Source organism: Strix aluco, chromosome Z, assembly GCF_031877795.1.
Source record: "Strix aluco isolate bStrAlu1 chromosome Z, bStrAlu1.hap1, whole genome shotgun sequence".
Taxonomy (NCBI): Eukaryota; Metazoa; Chordata; class Aves; order Strigiformes; family Strigidae; genus Strix; species Strix aluco.
Genome location: NC_133971.1, coordinates 35,080,743 through 35,097,461, shown reverse-complemented (window position 1 = coordinate 35,097,461; position 16,719 = coordinate 35,080,743).

Here is a 16,719-nt window from a genome sequence, read left to right as displayed (position 1 = left end):
GTTTAAATGACCTGCTCTTACTTCAGTGTCTAAAATCAGGGTGGAGTGCGATATGTAAAATTAGGTTAATGCTACTTATATAGCTTATGTTAGGCTTAACTTGTTTCAGAGGATTAGGAGATCTTCAGAATTAAAGTTGTTGTAGAAAAGAGGGCAGTATAAGTTTAAGTATGGTTTTATTTTTAATACAGTTTTACTCAAGGGGTTAGAGATTATGTCCAGGCAAAACACAGTGTCTAAATATGCTGATGTACAGGTATAAAACTTCCATCCAAAACACCCAACCCACCTTGATTAGATTACTTATCATTGTTTTAGGAGAGGTTCTGAATTGCATGCATTGATGAACCTATTTAATATTTTACAAAGGAATCCAGCTGTAGTTTAAAATTTTATATGTTTTAGAATGTGCATGCTCACACTTTACTTTGACAAGATGCTTGCCTTAAATCTGTCTCCAAACTCTACAGTCACATTAACATATTTGCTTCAAATCAATTTGCATTAGTTTTTACATACGAACATTCAAAACTTCCCATCGTTGTTGGCAGAAAATGTTAGGTGTTTTTTTACCTACTCTTCATTGTTTTATACACTTGGATAGACGATGAATTGAAAGAAAATTTAGACTTGTTTCGTGTAGAATATAAATGCAGTTCAAGATCTGTTTCTTTTCACAACCCAAATGGAAAGTGCTCCTCTATTTTACATGAATTTTACTACACTGTCCATATTCTGTCAAAGCAATTTATTTAATTTATTCCAGTCAGTAATACAAATAATATAATAATCTGTGTCTATTGCATAATGAATCTTTGAAGTGGTAGCAGATTTAAGTCAGATTCCTGTGATCTGAAAGAAAAGGAAGAGGGCTGAAAGTGGAATGCATTATGGGGAGTTCAAGGTCTCTAAAAAAGATGAACAGTTAATCAAGATGCTACTTAAAATGCAGTATATTCTGACAGTGTACCTCACAGAATCACAGAATCATTGAGGTTGGAAAAGACCCTTGGGATCATCGAGTCCAACCATCAGCCCTACTCTACAAAGTTCTCCCCTACACCATATCCCCCAACATCTCATCTAAATGACCCTTAAACACATCCAGGGATGGTGATTCCACCACCTCCCTGGGCAGCCTGTTCCACTGTCTGACCTCTTTCTGTCCATGTCCAGTCCAAACCTCCCCTGTTGCAGTTTAAAGCCATTCCCTCTTCTTCTGTCACTAATTACCTGTGAGAAGAGACCAGCACCAACCTCTCTACAATGTCCTTTCAGGTAGCTGTAGAGTGTGATGAGGTCTCCCCTCAGCCTTCTCTTCCTCAAACTAAACAGTCCCAGCTCTTTCAATCGCTCCTCATAGGATTTATTCTCCAGGTCCTTCACCAGCTTCATTGCCCTCCTCTTCACTTGTTCCAGCACCTCGATATCTCTCTCGTATTGAGGTGCCCAAAACTGGACACAATACTCCAGGTGTGGCCTCACCAGTGCAGAGTACAGAGGGACTATCACCTCCCTACTTCTGCTGGTCACACTATTTCTAATACAAGCCAGGATGCCGTTGGCTTTCTTGGCCACCTGGGCACACTGCTGGCTCATGTTCAGCTGCTTGTCAATTAGAACCCCCAGATCCTTCTCTTCCACACAGCTCTCCAGCCACACCTGCCAAGCCTGTAGCAATGCATGGGGTTGTTGTGGCCCAAGTGCAGGACCTGGCACTTGGCCTTGTTGAAGCTCATCCCGTTAACGTTGGCCCACCGATCCAATCTATCCAAGTCTCTCTGTAGAGCCCCCCTATCTTCATTCAGGTCAACATTCCCACTTAACTTGGTGTCATCTGTGAACTTACTGATGATACACTCTATGTCCTTATCAAGATCATCAGTAAAGATGTTGAACAGAAATGGTCCCAACACCAAGCCCTGAGGAACACCACTTGTGACCGGCCACCAGCTGGATTTAGCTGCATTGACCACCACTCTCTGGGACCGTCCATCCAGCCAGTGCTTGACCCAGCAGACCGTTCTCTCATCCAGGCCATGGGCAGCCAGTTTTTCTATGAGAATTCTATGGGGAACTGTGTCGAATGCTTTTTGAAAATCCAGGTAGACAATATCCACAGCCTTTCCCTTGTCCAATAGTCGGGTCACCTTGTCATAGAAGGAGATCAGGTTTGTCAGGCAGGACCTGCCTTTCATAAACCCGTGCTGACTAGGCCTGATCCCCTGGTTGTCCATTATATGACTTCTAATGGCACTCGACCTGCTCCATGACCTTCCCTTGTACCGAGGTCAGACTGACAGGTCTATAGTTTCCTGGATCGTCCTTTCTGCCTTTCTTGTAGATGGGTGTCACATTTGCTACCCTCCAGTCCAATGGGACCTCCCCAGTTAGCCATGACTTCAGGTAAATCATGGAAAGCGGCGTATGTTTTGGCATCTAGTGAATATGAAATAACTTACAGAATATGATGTGGCTGTTTTTTCTTCAGACTAAGATTTTAATAGTTTAAGCAGAAGAAAATAAACAAACCTTACCTGAAAATTAGGATCTGCAACTGGAGATCCCATATGCTGTTGAGTAGTAACAGTTTTGCTTATTGAACATGTTGCCCTCTTTTAAGGAAATCTGAAGAAGAGCGAAATAAGCTAGCTTCATGTTCTGGTTACATGTTGTAAGTGAAAAATTACTGCATTGATATCTCTGGGATTTCTGGAGTCATATAATCTAATTAAAAGAAAATGATATCTTTCCTTGTCTAAACAGTTCCAGTGGGTAGTCTTTAGTGCCACTTGGTAAATTGGTGGACCTTGTATTATGAATGTTCCATTTTCTATTTTTTTCAGTTAACTTATATTAAAACAACTGTGTTTTTTTATTTGATATGCTACTCAAATAGTATGTTGCAATAGACACACTATGCAATAGACATAGTTGGTTTTGGGTCCACTGCAAAACTGAATTTAAATTTTACTGACTGACATTGGCAGGTCAAAAATGGAAAGTTAACTCCTGCTTTCTGATACAAGCTGTCTGTCTGACTGTCTGAAATTGATAGCACAGCCTTCAAAGAAAAATCTCTGTCATTAGTATCTGCTCGGTGCTCCCCTGGAATAATGCAGAACCTGCTTGCCTTTGCTAGCTGTACCAGTTGCCCTCATTGAGATGGGACGGAGGATGATAGCCCTTAGGAAGGTGTCAGGGGAGAAAATGTGGGAGAAATTTGGGTGTGAAGGATAAGAGTGGGGTAGAGGTAGGGCTATATTCGATAGGGTTTTCCAAAGCACCCGAACCACTAATGTCACATTAGACTGTTCAACCAAACAGAATAATGTGGAAGGATAAAGCAAATGTGATTGTGATAGAAGGGTGTCAAGTAAGAAAAATTACAGTGCATAGTAATCATTTGCTGACTGAAAGGAAGCAGTATGATCCAGAGGTAATGCACAACAAAACAGTTTTTTCTGCTTAAGAGCTGATGTGGTTAGACCTCCCATGAGGCCAAATTAGGGAGAAGGAGCTGTGCTCCTGAGGGGGGTTATGGAGAGTGAATTCTGCTGGTACAGGGACTATATTCAAAGAAACAATGTACAGATTGCAAACCAAAATTGATACAAAGTAGTTATTTTGAAGTCCTTAAATCCTTCCAGCTCCTGAAATCTAGACAGTTACTGATTATTGTAGTTGGGAGTTCCCCACTGACAATTGCAGAGAAAGGGGTGGTTGGAGTTACCAGATGAAGGCTTTCTCTCTGTCATCACTACAGCCCGAACAGGACTCTGTGGCTGTGTGAAAACCTTACAGAACTATGAGTGATGACCATTTCTTAGGATGACGTCTAAATAAAATTCTAAGCTGTGGAAAAAACATGGAAGTTCTGTAATGCCAAATCTTAAACATTTAATGGTTTTAGGTTTTTTCCAAATTAAATTGAGAATGTTTGCTTTTATCTTTATGAATTGCTGACTGACTTGGCAAGAGTTTATTTAAAATTCATTGTGTTCATTCTGGGTTAGAACTAGACCGTTATCTACGTACAGCTGTGAAGAGGGATTCATATATCCATCTGAACTTGGGGTGGGCATCTATTGTAGGTTTCTTCAGAGGACCTCCAGAGAGAAAGGTTTAGGGCAGGTGTCTCAAATGAGGATAAATACTGATCAGACTTAATGACTAAATTAAATTGACTAATATGAAAATACTAGTGTTATCTTCAGCATAAAATTAGAGGTTGGGGGGTACCTGTTCACCCCTTTTTAAGATGCTTCAGCTTCGCTGACATTAACTGTAGTAACGATCCTAGTATAAATGAGTTGAAGGCAGCTGCAGACTTCATTAACAGTCTGAAACACTGCTCAGCCAAGTCTAATTGTTAGGGACACCAGGGCCTGTGCACAAGTTGTCCTAGCATAAGCAGCTTTCGAAGACCACTGTTCTTAAAACAGGGTTTATATAGACTTCACAGCAACTGTCTGTTCTCCACTATAGCACAGTTTAATACCTGCACTCATTTTGAGGGGATTAAAAAAACCCCAAAGAATTTAGTGAATTAATAGCAGCAACAATTTGAGTAGAGGACATAGAGGACAGAGCTTATCATCCTAGTAGAAAAAGCTAGAAATTAGTTGATAATTAGAATACAGCTTTTTTTCAGAATGTTAATAAAATAGTCTTTTCAAAATTTTTGAACAGCTGTTTTACTTAACGTTCTGTCAGTGGTCCTGTGAGCTCTTGCTGTTTAATTTCCTGTGAAATCTGTAATGTTTGTGGACCTTTACACTTAATTTTGAAGCTGTTGACACAAAAGGTAATACGACTTTTGTCGTATTTTTCGTGTTGTATTTTTCACTACATAATAAATTGTTTCTATCCAAAAATGTGTGCTATCTACTTGGAGGTGATTGTCTGGCACTTTTGAGGGGGATGGTTTACCAATACTATCCAACCAAAGAGACTGCCCATTTTACAGGCTAAGGAGTTTTAATCCCTTGTTGTTTCCTGACTTGGGTAGGTAGTCAAAGTTTTGAGAGACCAGGATGTCTTCCATAAGCCACTGAGAAAGAGCTCGAACTCTTTTTTTAAAGATGTTTATATTTTACCAATTGAATTCATGAGAGCCACTCATGTGAACACGCTTACTGTGACCTGGATGATTTTCCAACTGGGTTCTTTGATTTTTAAACCATCAGTGAAACGGTGGGGGGTAGGGATGACACCACCAACATCTCTAAGCATTTCTGACAATAAAATCATACAAATATAAATGGCATAATGGTTATATTACATGTCCAACTACTACATAAAGCTAACTCAATTCTTCAGCATTCAAATTCCCCAAATACCTTATGCTGCTGTGCCAAGACAGCACCTGGCAGGGATGAGTACATCCATAGGGGGGACCTGCTTAGTTTCTCTAGATGGGGCATAAGGGGATGGAGAGGAAGGCAGACCACAAATTTTTCTTTCTACTTTGAGTTTGACCAGTGTGTGTGTGCTGGGGGAGTTGGGGGTCTTCCTCTCCAGTTCTTCTGTTTATGAAGTAATTTGTTCTTTGCAGGGAATAATACCGTTATGATGGGTGGAAAGGTATAGTCTGTTTTACCTATTTTAGGTGTACATTAAATAAAAAAACAAACAAGTCAAAACAGAAAAACCCCAGTGGTAACTTTGCACCAGGGACCCTAGAATGAGCAGGAATATTACACAGTTTCAGAAATAACTGGGAGAACTCCATTCTTCATTGCTATTCATTTAATGGAAGCTCATATATCTTTAGTCAATTTGTGGTATGGAATAATTTAACTGAATTTCAACTTCTGAAATATATTTTCCAATCCAGTAAATAATAAATTGCATTATAAAGTACATACTTTCAAGGAAGAGAGCCTCTTGAATCAATTCAATGGATCAGTTTATGCAACAATAGACACTATAAAAATGAGAAGTACAGTTGTGCGGGGCCCTGTGAAAGTCTTATATTGCAAGATCTCTTCAAACAAAACCATAAAGAAAACACTGATAAGGAGCAGAGTAAAAAATGCTAGTGGAAGTACTTGTTACTTGATAGGCAACATGAAAAATCATATTAAAAATTTTTTCTGTGCAATTCATTGAGTTGTTTGGAGCATAATCCCTGCCCCCTCTAAGAAGTAATTTAAAATGCAATGCATTTGTAAAAAAGTATCCCCAAAGAGGTACCCCTGGAGAGTGCCATAGTATTGACTAATAATCCTAGCAAGAGGAAGTGTGGATGTGTTGCAGTAACATACTGCCTTGTGAATTTGAAGGTTTTAATGAAGGTTGTGTTGTATGCAAATTCATCTCATCCTTTTCTAAGTTTTAATTGTAACTTGTGGTATTTTCATAAGAAGTCTAGCTCTTTCATCTGAAAGTTCTTAAATAACATGATTATTTTTGTAGTGTGGATCTGACAGCTCTGCCAATAGGAGAAAATTTTTAGCAATGATTAAACCCATTAGGTTTTCATGAAAGCCTATCTGTTTACACACACAGTTTTTAACACTCAGTCACAGGATCTGAATAAGTACATTATATTAATAGAAGATTATTTCTGGGAGACACAGTAGGACCTTCAAGCAAACTCTTAAGTCTGAAGTTGGATTTCATTTGGAGTAGAAAAACATTGTTTTGACTAATTTAAAGCACGCAGTTAAATCATAACACTGAAATAACAGATTAGGGGCAAATTTTTGGCTGGCATGTGTTGCTGTGACACTGTCAAAGGAGCTGATGATTTCTATTAGAAGAGTTGGGTTGGACTATTCTACTTCTAGCCCAGTACTCTTTCTGCCAGGAAGAGTCTGCTGTGTTGTATCTGTGCTGAACCAGAAGCAATGCTGAGACAAGTGAAAGACCTGATTTACCACCTGAAGAGTGAAGTATGTTAATCCATAAAGCGAGCATGTTTCCAACATCCTATTCTGTCATATTGTTTCCCCAGCACAGACAGATTCTGCATTTGATAACTTGCATACTGTCCTAAGGCTGTCATAAACATGCAGTTAAGGCATCTTGGATGAATGGAGTACTTAAATAGCGTTTTGGCTAGGGACAGGTCAAGTAACGCATCTTTCTATGTTTATATGTAGAAGTATTGTTGCATTTAAGGTAATGAATTAATTTGGTAAGAGTTGAATCCCCTTGGGTTCTAGTCAGTCCTCAGAGATTAGAGGGGCTAGGGGCAGCTGGACTTATCTCTTAATAGGTATGCCAATTATGGCCGAGACTCCAGGCCTGACACCAGGTGCACAAACAGCCCGTATGCTGCAGGTCCGGTTGCATTCAAGAGAAGCAGTCAGGTTCATGAATAGTACCGTTTATTCTTATGCAACATCTACAGGTTCTCTGAGCTTGCCTACGGTAAATGCACAAACTGCAGGTTGGCTACATGGCACGACACACAAAAAATGATTGCAGTCATGCACACTTAGCCGAGGGCCCAAATCTTACCAAAAGGCATCCCTTCTGGGAGGGGTGAGGAGCACAGACCCGTTGATCTGTCCCTCTGATTTGGTATCAGATTATCGTCCCTCCGAGTTAGATACAAACTCGGGGTAGTATTTATCTAAGTGTGTATGTGTGAGTGGGTGGGAGTGTGGTCAAGCCATTGTTTCTTGAGTAGTGACACAGCACATTCCTTGGGGCAAGGGGTGCGCTGTTTGTGGGAGAAGAGGAAGAATGAGAGATAAGGTCCACAGAGTTCTGCAAAACAGTCCTTGAGAGAAGGGGAAGAGCAGGAGATAAATCTGCATAGTCATGTCAAGCGGTCCTTGAGAAAAGTGAAAGAATGGGACTGCATGGCCTCCACCTCGCTTTGCATTCCTCCTTGGTGCCATGGCAACACAAATCACTGGATCTTCATCCCATCCTGTGTTTGTTCTGGGCACCATGTGTTAAGGAAATGTGTGTTTTGCAGGTTTTTTTCTGTTTTGATTTTCCCACACTTCCAGCAAGTATGTTCAATGAGTTTTCACAAATACAAAAAAAAAAAAAAAAAAATTATGTTCCAATACACTTTTGTGTATTGGTATTAGTAGTATTAGTACTAGCCTTTGTTAAACCCTTTTACTGCTGCAGTACAGCTGGGCAAGGTAAAAGTTGTAACAGTCTGACTGCAAAAGTGCAAGGACTCAGCTGGTATGTCTAGGTAGTTTACAGTAGGCATATGCAGGAGTTTCCTGGACGTGAATCCATTGTATCGTTAATTATTATAATTAAAACCACTGTTTCTCAGAAAAGTTGCTTAGATAACTGTAGCTGTAGGCTCTGTCTCCCAGCTATTTCTGGGTGAACAGTCAAGTAACATTTAAACTGTCATGTTCTACCTAAATGTTGTCAGCTGCTACCCAAATTGTGTGGCAGCAGCCTGAGGCAGTAGCTCTCATGGATCTCACCAGAAAGACTTTGCATTGTAACTCCTGCTTTAAATGCCAAATAATCCACTGTTATCCACCCAGTGCATCTATATAGATTCTAGTGTGTTTGGTGTGACTTGACTGTCTGATTGGACTAATTGGTCTCCTGTAGCCAGCCACCACTGTAGCACTGTAAAACACTTGTGTGGTTTACGTTACTGAAGAGGCTTTAGGAGTGTCTTGCCGCACTGTGTGAAGAAACTAGGAGTTTCCAGTGCTGCAGTGGCACCATCTGAAGGTTCACACCATGATGCTGTGCCATTTAGCAGGGTTTCTTGGGGTGGTTTTTTCTTCCCCCACTAGCACCATGCTGACGTTTTTGAGGGACCTCATGTTGGCTACCGCCATGTACCTCAAGCTCTAGAAAATAATATCAGCAAAAGCTTGTTTAGATCAATTTAGCTCGAACAGTATTGTCTTTAAAAACAAAACCAGAAACAACCCCAACTCTTAACTCTTTCTGGAGAACTGGGCTTCTGATGGCGCTGGCAACTGGTGACATTAGAGTTAGTTTCATCCAGAGAAAGCTGAAATTTTTAAGGCATGAAAAGCTAGTGGTGGCTCAAATTTGAAGTATTTTCAAATGGTTTCAAGTATTTTCTCATCAAAGTCTTCCTTTCATATAATGTTTCTGTGAGCCATGAAGGAGCTGTGAACATTTCTGTTACAGTGAAACTGTCTTCTCAAAAGAAGTTCAGGAAGCCTTGTGGGACAATTCCAGTTAAGAAACATGAAGCCACAGCCAGCCTGAATTACCAGCTTCTGGATGTTGGAGAATAATCAGGAAAACATTTTATGGTACAAAACCAGCTGACAATCAAACAGAAACTGATTATCTGAGCTCAAGTTTGTTTATACTTCAGGATTTTTGAAAGGTGTGTTCAATCTCTTAACTCAGTAAGTGGCTGATTTGTCAAAGGACAAGCTTTTGAAGAAAGCTAGATGGAAGGGCATTGAACCCCTTATTTTGTTTGAAAGACAGTGGATTGTTGCCGCGTGAGATTTTTTTGTTACTAATGTTCTGGAAATTCAGTTTAAGCTGTATTACTTCCTTTCAGTTCACATTGTTAGTATCTTGCGCAAACTACATTTTATTATCTTTCAGTGTCATTAGAGAGTGTTAGATGAGGAGAGCATGCTTACAAAACCTAGAGGCTGGACACCTGAGAACAGGCTGTGCCCTGTTCTCATGACAAAAGCTGACATGAGCTTGGCTTACGTGAGGCTTCTTGCTGCTTTGTCCCATCACAGCAGTTCAAAGCAGCAGCATGAACTACTGGGAGTATGAGCAGCATATCAGTGAATCTGCAAAATTAAAGGTAACACAAAATTCAGCTTTAATTAAGAAATGTTTTCCTGAGTTAGGAAAAATAAAATCCTTCCCCTTCCCCTTCCCCTTCCCCTTCCCTTCCCTTTTCCTGTGGATATTCATAAGATTTTGATTTAAGAAAATTTATTGAAATGCATTTCTGACTGGACTTTAACTCAAATCTGCTACAGACTTGCTTAGGGAAGTGTTTGTCCTTTAAGCATCTAAGATATTCTGCATATGATTGTAGTCTGTAATGATACCTAGCATTGCTATAAAAAGCATTTCTTATTAATGATCTCACTGGTCCAGTCTTCTACTGAATGAGCCTTACAGTGCAGCTTTTCACATCACCTCAGATTTGGCTTTTAGTTTTTTAACCAAGATTTCCAACTCTATTAGCCTGTGTTTAATTTCTGTTTTGTTTAAGATGGCACCTGTTTGTCGGCCAGGGTTTTGGGATTCAAGAGAGTTTCACTTTTTCTTGCTTTTCCCACCTCCTTTGTTCTTTAATACTTGTATTTTCTCTGTTTTACATCATGTGATTTGTTGAAGAGCAGATATGAGAACAGCTATTTACTAACAATCACGATACTGTGTCTGAGCCTTTTAAGGGCCAAATTTGAGTCTCAGATATATGCATTTAAGTTCCTTCAAAACCAATGAAATTGGACTCATAGGCTCAGGAAAGGGCTTAGTTCTAAACAAAGTAAGATAAAACACCCAGCAGTAGGAAGTGTGTTCACTTCTTATTTAGTTACAAAGTGAAGATACCTTAGTGACAGCTGACCATGGACACGTGCCACTTAAAATAATTTCTTCTGAGGCTTGGAGGTAGGGGTGTGAGCGCTATGCAATTCAATCTGAGCAGAAGGCACAGGGGACAGGAGTATCTGTTAGGAAAATAATAATTAAAGAATGAAGTTTTGTTTCCCCAGTCTTACTGTGTAGTCACCTTGTTCAACCTCTGTAGTAAACAAGAGGCCCTTCATCACTAGTAGACTAGTGACCTCCTTCTTGGACTGATGCCTTCTGTGGGTCTGGAACGTCCCAGGGTTAGTATCTGGAAGAGAGAAGCTGGAGCTGGTGGTGGGGTGTCGTGGTCTTGTTCAAAGGAAATTTTCTGACCCCCTCCTTTACATCCTTTGCCTACCCTTGGCAAGATGAGGTTATCTTCTCTCTCTTCTCCCAACTCCATGAAGACTCAAGCCTAAATCAGCTGGTTTCTGCACAGCCTTCCTCTGCTAGGTAAATGGAGGGAGTAGATGGTATACATACAGCCCAGCAACTCACAATGAAGGGAAAGAGAACTCTGTGCTGAAGACAGAAGCACCAGGGGTACAGTGAGGGAAGCAGCCCATGGCCTGGACACCCAGCTTTGCCTGCTGTGGGTTCACATTTCCTCCAGGGTGGCTGGCTGTGTGTTGAAGTGGCCCTGAATAATGGCAGAGATACACTGTCGGCATGAGCAGGGACAGGTGAGAAAACAAAGAAGATGCCAAACTCTGCAAGATGTCGCTATTAAAGAAAAAACCTCAAGAATGCTATGTTCTGTCACAGACCTTCTTTTGGCAGCAATGTATTGGCAGGAGGCCTCAGGCTCACCAGACCTTGAGCTTAGTCTATCTGGTAAGTTGCTGCACATAACTATTATGGAGTGAGCCTTCTTGCAACTGGGCAATCAGGATCATGTCTGCTGGCTGGGGAGCTCACACTGGGAACTGGAGAAGTGGAAGAATACCCAAGCAGTTTCTCTGGTAAGGCCTTCCTCTAAGAAGAGCAGCCAGGTTTGCAGTCTTTGCAGGCTTTTGCTGCAGCATTGGCACCTGGCTGGACATGAAGTGTTCTGCCAGCAGGCATCACATTAGCCATCTCTCTTGAACTCAGAGCATTTAAGCTGAGACAGCAGTAGCAAAAACGACATTGTGAACTTGCTCAGCTGCAGAGCAAGAGATAAAGGATGGCCAGAACCAGCCAGAGGACCAGCAGAGAAAACCAGCTTTTCTGTTGAATGTGGGGCAAACCACCACCAGTAAGCATAACCTAGCCATGGTCCTCCACCTCTGCGTCTAGGGCAGGGAAACCCAGCAGCAAAGCCTGGGGATGTCCCAGTCCCAAGGAGTGGCCAGGACCAGCAAGGATACAGGGTTCCTTCCCACTGTTCCCTGCTCAAGCTTTGCAGGTGCAGCTGATCATGATCAGGATGTTTACTGCTGTTCATGTGAAATTAATAAGCACACTTATTGTGTGTGCAAAAACAGGGCCTTGAGCCTCTTCCATAAATTTCCAGACCTCTTAGCATGCTGCAGGCATTCTTCATACAGATGGTATGGATGCCACCCTACACTTACTGAACAGGGAAATTAAACAGGGTAGATGATTTAAAGAAAATCACAGCTTTAAACTTTCCTACTTAAAAAAACTGCACAGTAAGTACTGTTTTTAACATCTGAGAGGGTGTTCCTGTTAGGGCTTGTGGGTGATGTGGCACTTTTTCAGTGACAGATGCAGGTGTTGAAATTGGGCTTGTTAGTCTCTAGAAGTGCTCTGTCTTCCAACTGGTCACCAGAAGGAAATCAGGGGTGAGAAAGATTGATTTATCTTTTACCATGGGGGTGTGGATGTTTGTATCTTTACCAAAGGCCTTGCATAGGAAGGCAATTTCAAAAGCAGTTTTTTATAAAAGTGGTATATCATTATCAGTCAGAGAGAAGAAAAGAGGTGAATAATATATAATAAAAAGAGGGAAACATTTTGATACAGAGAGGCTTTAGAACAGTTTTATGACCAGTCAGACAAAATCTGAAAAGCTCCTGGAAGAGCTGCCAGCAATGCTCTTGCCACAGGATGCTGGGGGAGAGTTACTGCCAGGTGATGTCCATCAGCTGGTCCCTGCCAGGTCTGTGAGGTGCTGCCCAGGCTCCCTCACCAGTGCCAGGGGAAACACCCCAATCTCCCTGACCATGGCAGAGGCAAGATTGACATGAGTACAACAGAAAGTGCAGGCTTATTGCGCTGCCCCAAACTGCAGTGGCTGGGCAGCAGCTCCTGGGCAGGGACCCAGGAACAACACCAGTCATGTGATCTGCAACCTCTCACATTTGCTTTTTCTTTCTAAGTTCATCCCCTCTACTATCTTTATCTCATCCCAAGAAAATAACCTAAATGCACTTCCTAGAAGGGAAAAACTGCTCTGCAGAAAAGTGATGGCTGACAGCAGCTATCCTCACCCTTATCATCACAAACAACAAAGAAGGACAAATTGCAGAGAAAAAAGGGGTTGTTCTTTACAGGAGCTAATTGAAACTGGGAATACAAGATGCTGTGGGAGTTACTTCTCAGGATATGAAAGAAGTGGCTGTAGCCCTAACAAGATTAACAGAAGTTGAGAAATGTGTGCAGTGTTATTGAGGACAGTGTTCTAATTGTTGGAGAAGCAGTTGGAGGACTGAATGCAGACAGCTGAAGGTTATAGAGAAATGCTATTCACAGAGGAAACAGCAGTCTCAAAAGCAGAAAGCAAGATCTGGAGACTAAAGGCATAATCAAAATCCTATTGTTATCACCAAGATAAAACATCCTGAAAAACTGTTGCCATGAGTTTGTGCTTCCACAATGGTAAACTGGTCATTGTCTTGTTGGCTGTGTTGACAGCAGATGCATGAGGACATGCACGGGGTGGGGGGACAGCTAGAATACTGTCTGAGAGGACCCTTTGACGTGGAGGTCTGTAGCCCTGTAGACACAGTATGAGGCACGTCCAAAGCACAGTTTGGGGCTGGACAGACTTCTTCAGACATTTAGAGTGTGAAGGATAACAGTGCATCTGAAATTACATCAGAGGGGATAGTTGAGTGATTAATTGTTTTCAAACTTCTCAGACTGTCTTGTGCATCGCTTGTTTGGATCTCATGCAATTCACACTTGGGGTCTATGCCCATTTTGGAGTTTGGCATATAGACACTAAGCCTGATGCTGGGACTGGCTTTAGCATCCTGATGTATTGACATCCCACTCCCCCCACAGGAGAGAAAGCATATGTTGCAAAACTTTGAAAATATGTCATTTTCCTACCAGGGTATTCCATGTAGGTGCCCAAAATGAGAAAGAAATGTAAAACAGGGCCTACTGGGAAAACAGCTGTGCATGCCGTGACCATGGAGGGCAACATATCAGAAACCAGAGAAGCTACATCTCCTGACTGCCAGCGCTTTGCTGTGCTTGCTACCTTGCACAAGAGCCAAGAGAGTTAACAGAACTGTGTGATGTCAGAGAAATAAAGAAGACCTGAAAGAAATATTAGATAATAAAGCACCAGGACCAGATGGGTACACAGCTGATTTTATGGGACATTCTGAGACAAATTACTTACAATTCCAAATGAAGTTTGCTAATCAACTTAAGAAACAAAATGTTTTCCCCTAACTTAATTTAACCCACCAGGAAGAAAGCCAAAGAAGCATAGAGTGCACAAATCTATTTCATTATCTTTCATTGACTATGATAATTTTAAAAATCATTGCTATTAGATTAGGGGCCAACATTATAAGATTTTCTCAGGACAAGTTTGCCAGAAGCCACTGCTCTCTTAATCACAGCATATCGTGAGTATATCAGCATTGCTGTAGCATTACAATTTTATTGACCAGGGGTGTCTCAGCAGGGGATTCAGTTTACCTCCTGCAAAAAGAAGCCACTCACTCAGCCAGTCACTCTTTCAACCTATATATTGGAAAAGCAGAGATTGCCCTTTTCCACTGCTGCTCTGGGAAGCAGAGCACACAGTGGGAGCTGCGTGGCACGTTGCACTGCTGACCCTGTGGGCTCTGCACAGCCCCTGTGAGAGCAGGTGTGGGGCTCTGAAAGTGCTGACACAGCAGTGAACAGCAGCTCAGTGAGTAGAGAATTATGCCTTTGTGCGGAGCTAGAAGCACACTCTACATGCAGTAATTTGGGTAGAGTAGCGTATGCTATTCTCTGTGCCTTGCAATAATAACCATGATTTATTGCCAAGAAGTATTTCTGGTTTTTAGGTTGTGCCAGTCAAACTCAGGTTTTCTGTCTGTGTAAGATGCAATATATTTGCATATATATCCATGTGGGTGATAGTCTGCAGAACCATTTCTGTCAGAGGTGTTGTTTTTGAATGACATTACCCAGTTGCCGGAATTTGGGTCATTGTTCAGCATCTTTGTTGTGCATGTATTTCATGTACATCTCTGTATTAACATGTATTTATATCGTATCAGTTGCTGTGGTGTATATATATACATCCATGCAGATACATCATACATATAAATATGTATGCATATATATGTGTGTATGCATGCTATTTAAACATCTATTTAAAATAAATGAATAATTATTCCACTTAGGCATTCATATAGCAATGTCAACCTTAGAATTATTAACTTCTGGCTGCTTGGAGAACACTTCTTCTCCCCTGTTAGTGCTTGCTCCGTAGTTGCAGAGCAGGCACTAACAGGGAGAGGTTTACTGCAGAAGAGTACAGCTGACTCTGGAGTCTCAGCATTCCTCCCTTAAGACGGCCATGGGGTCACTGCCGTATGCTCAGGCAGAGGTACTCATCTGCTACAGATGTAGTGTGATTGCTTTTGGTCCAAGATGTCCCTGGTGGCTGTGATGGTCCTTAGGCTTTCCAAATTCAGATGGGAGCCCACCTGGGAGCAGCCACGGCTGATGATTTCTGCTCCAAAGGGAGGGGAGATGAGCTCCGCTGTGGAGCTCTTGCTCTCTGCTGTGCCAGGCAGCGATCTCATCTGCAGATGGTGAGTATTATTTTGATGGGGCTTGATTTATGCCCTGATGAACAGAGGTGAAGGAACACCAGGCTGGGCTCTAAGTCTTGTGAAGCTTTTACATTCTGATTTTTTTTTTTGTGGTTCCGCTAAAGGTTTTAATAGTATTTCCAGTTTTATACATATTTTACCTATGTGAATTTGCAATCAGAGCAACTCTCTTATGATCAGTGATGTCTCCATGACCTGTGTAAGGACTCTATGCCTTGCTCTGAGGCTGTGTATATGCCATGCATTTCACACAAAAGCATACTGAGAGGTTTTCTAAACCGTAACGGATATTTCTAACTTGAACAGTTAGTATTTCTCATATGCATTCTGTTGTAAAGACAGACTCTTAGTTTCTTAACAGTACTTGTAGGCCTTCGAGGTGAATAAAAATTACCAATATAATTTTTGAAATGGCTACAGTGTGACTTTTTATTACCTAACAGTTTGTGACTTAGGACATCTCAACATCTTGGATCTCTAGGAAATCATATGTTCCCTGCCTGCAGTCATATCTAGTTTTGTAAGACAAAATCTGGAACTGATTCAGGATAAAACACTGTCTCTGAGGCTTTATGTATGAAGGAGGAGGAGGAGAAGTATTTCTATTGTTTAATCAATACATTATCAGCTGTCTAGAGTTGTCCAGAAGCCTTTATGGCCATATTTGCAAATATGTCTATATCATATAACAGCTTCAGTGGTTTATTTTTTCCTTTTTCTGGAGTTGCTGTGCTGTGCTTTCCTCAGTAGGTGGCAAACTTCACAAGCTCTAGCTGGCTGGACTTTTTCTGCAGGCCTTTATACCTCAGATGAAATAGAGTGTGTTGGGAAAGCTTTGCTTGGACCTCATCCAAATAATATTTGCTATCTTTCACTTGCAAAAAAGGAGCCATTATTGCTCCTAATTCAATCATTTTCTTTTCTGGGCTGATCTGTTAAAAGCTTATAGCTGCTGCAATGGAGTATTTACTTTCTGTGTGTAGTATTCTTTGAGATTGCTGAGAAAACAACAGGGAAAATGCCCCCCCTTTTTGCTATTTAAAAGAGAAACACCTCACATCAATTCCATCCTTGAAACACAGGCCTGGTTTGTTGATACCATAGAACAATCAGTAGTTAAAATAAGAAAAAGCACTTCTATTTCTTTTTGTATAATAAATATCCT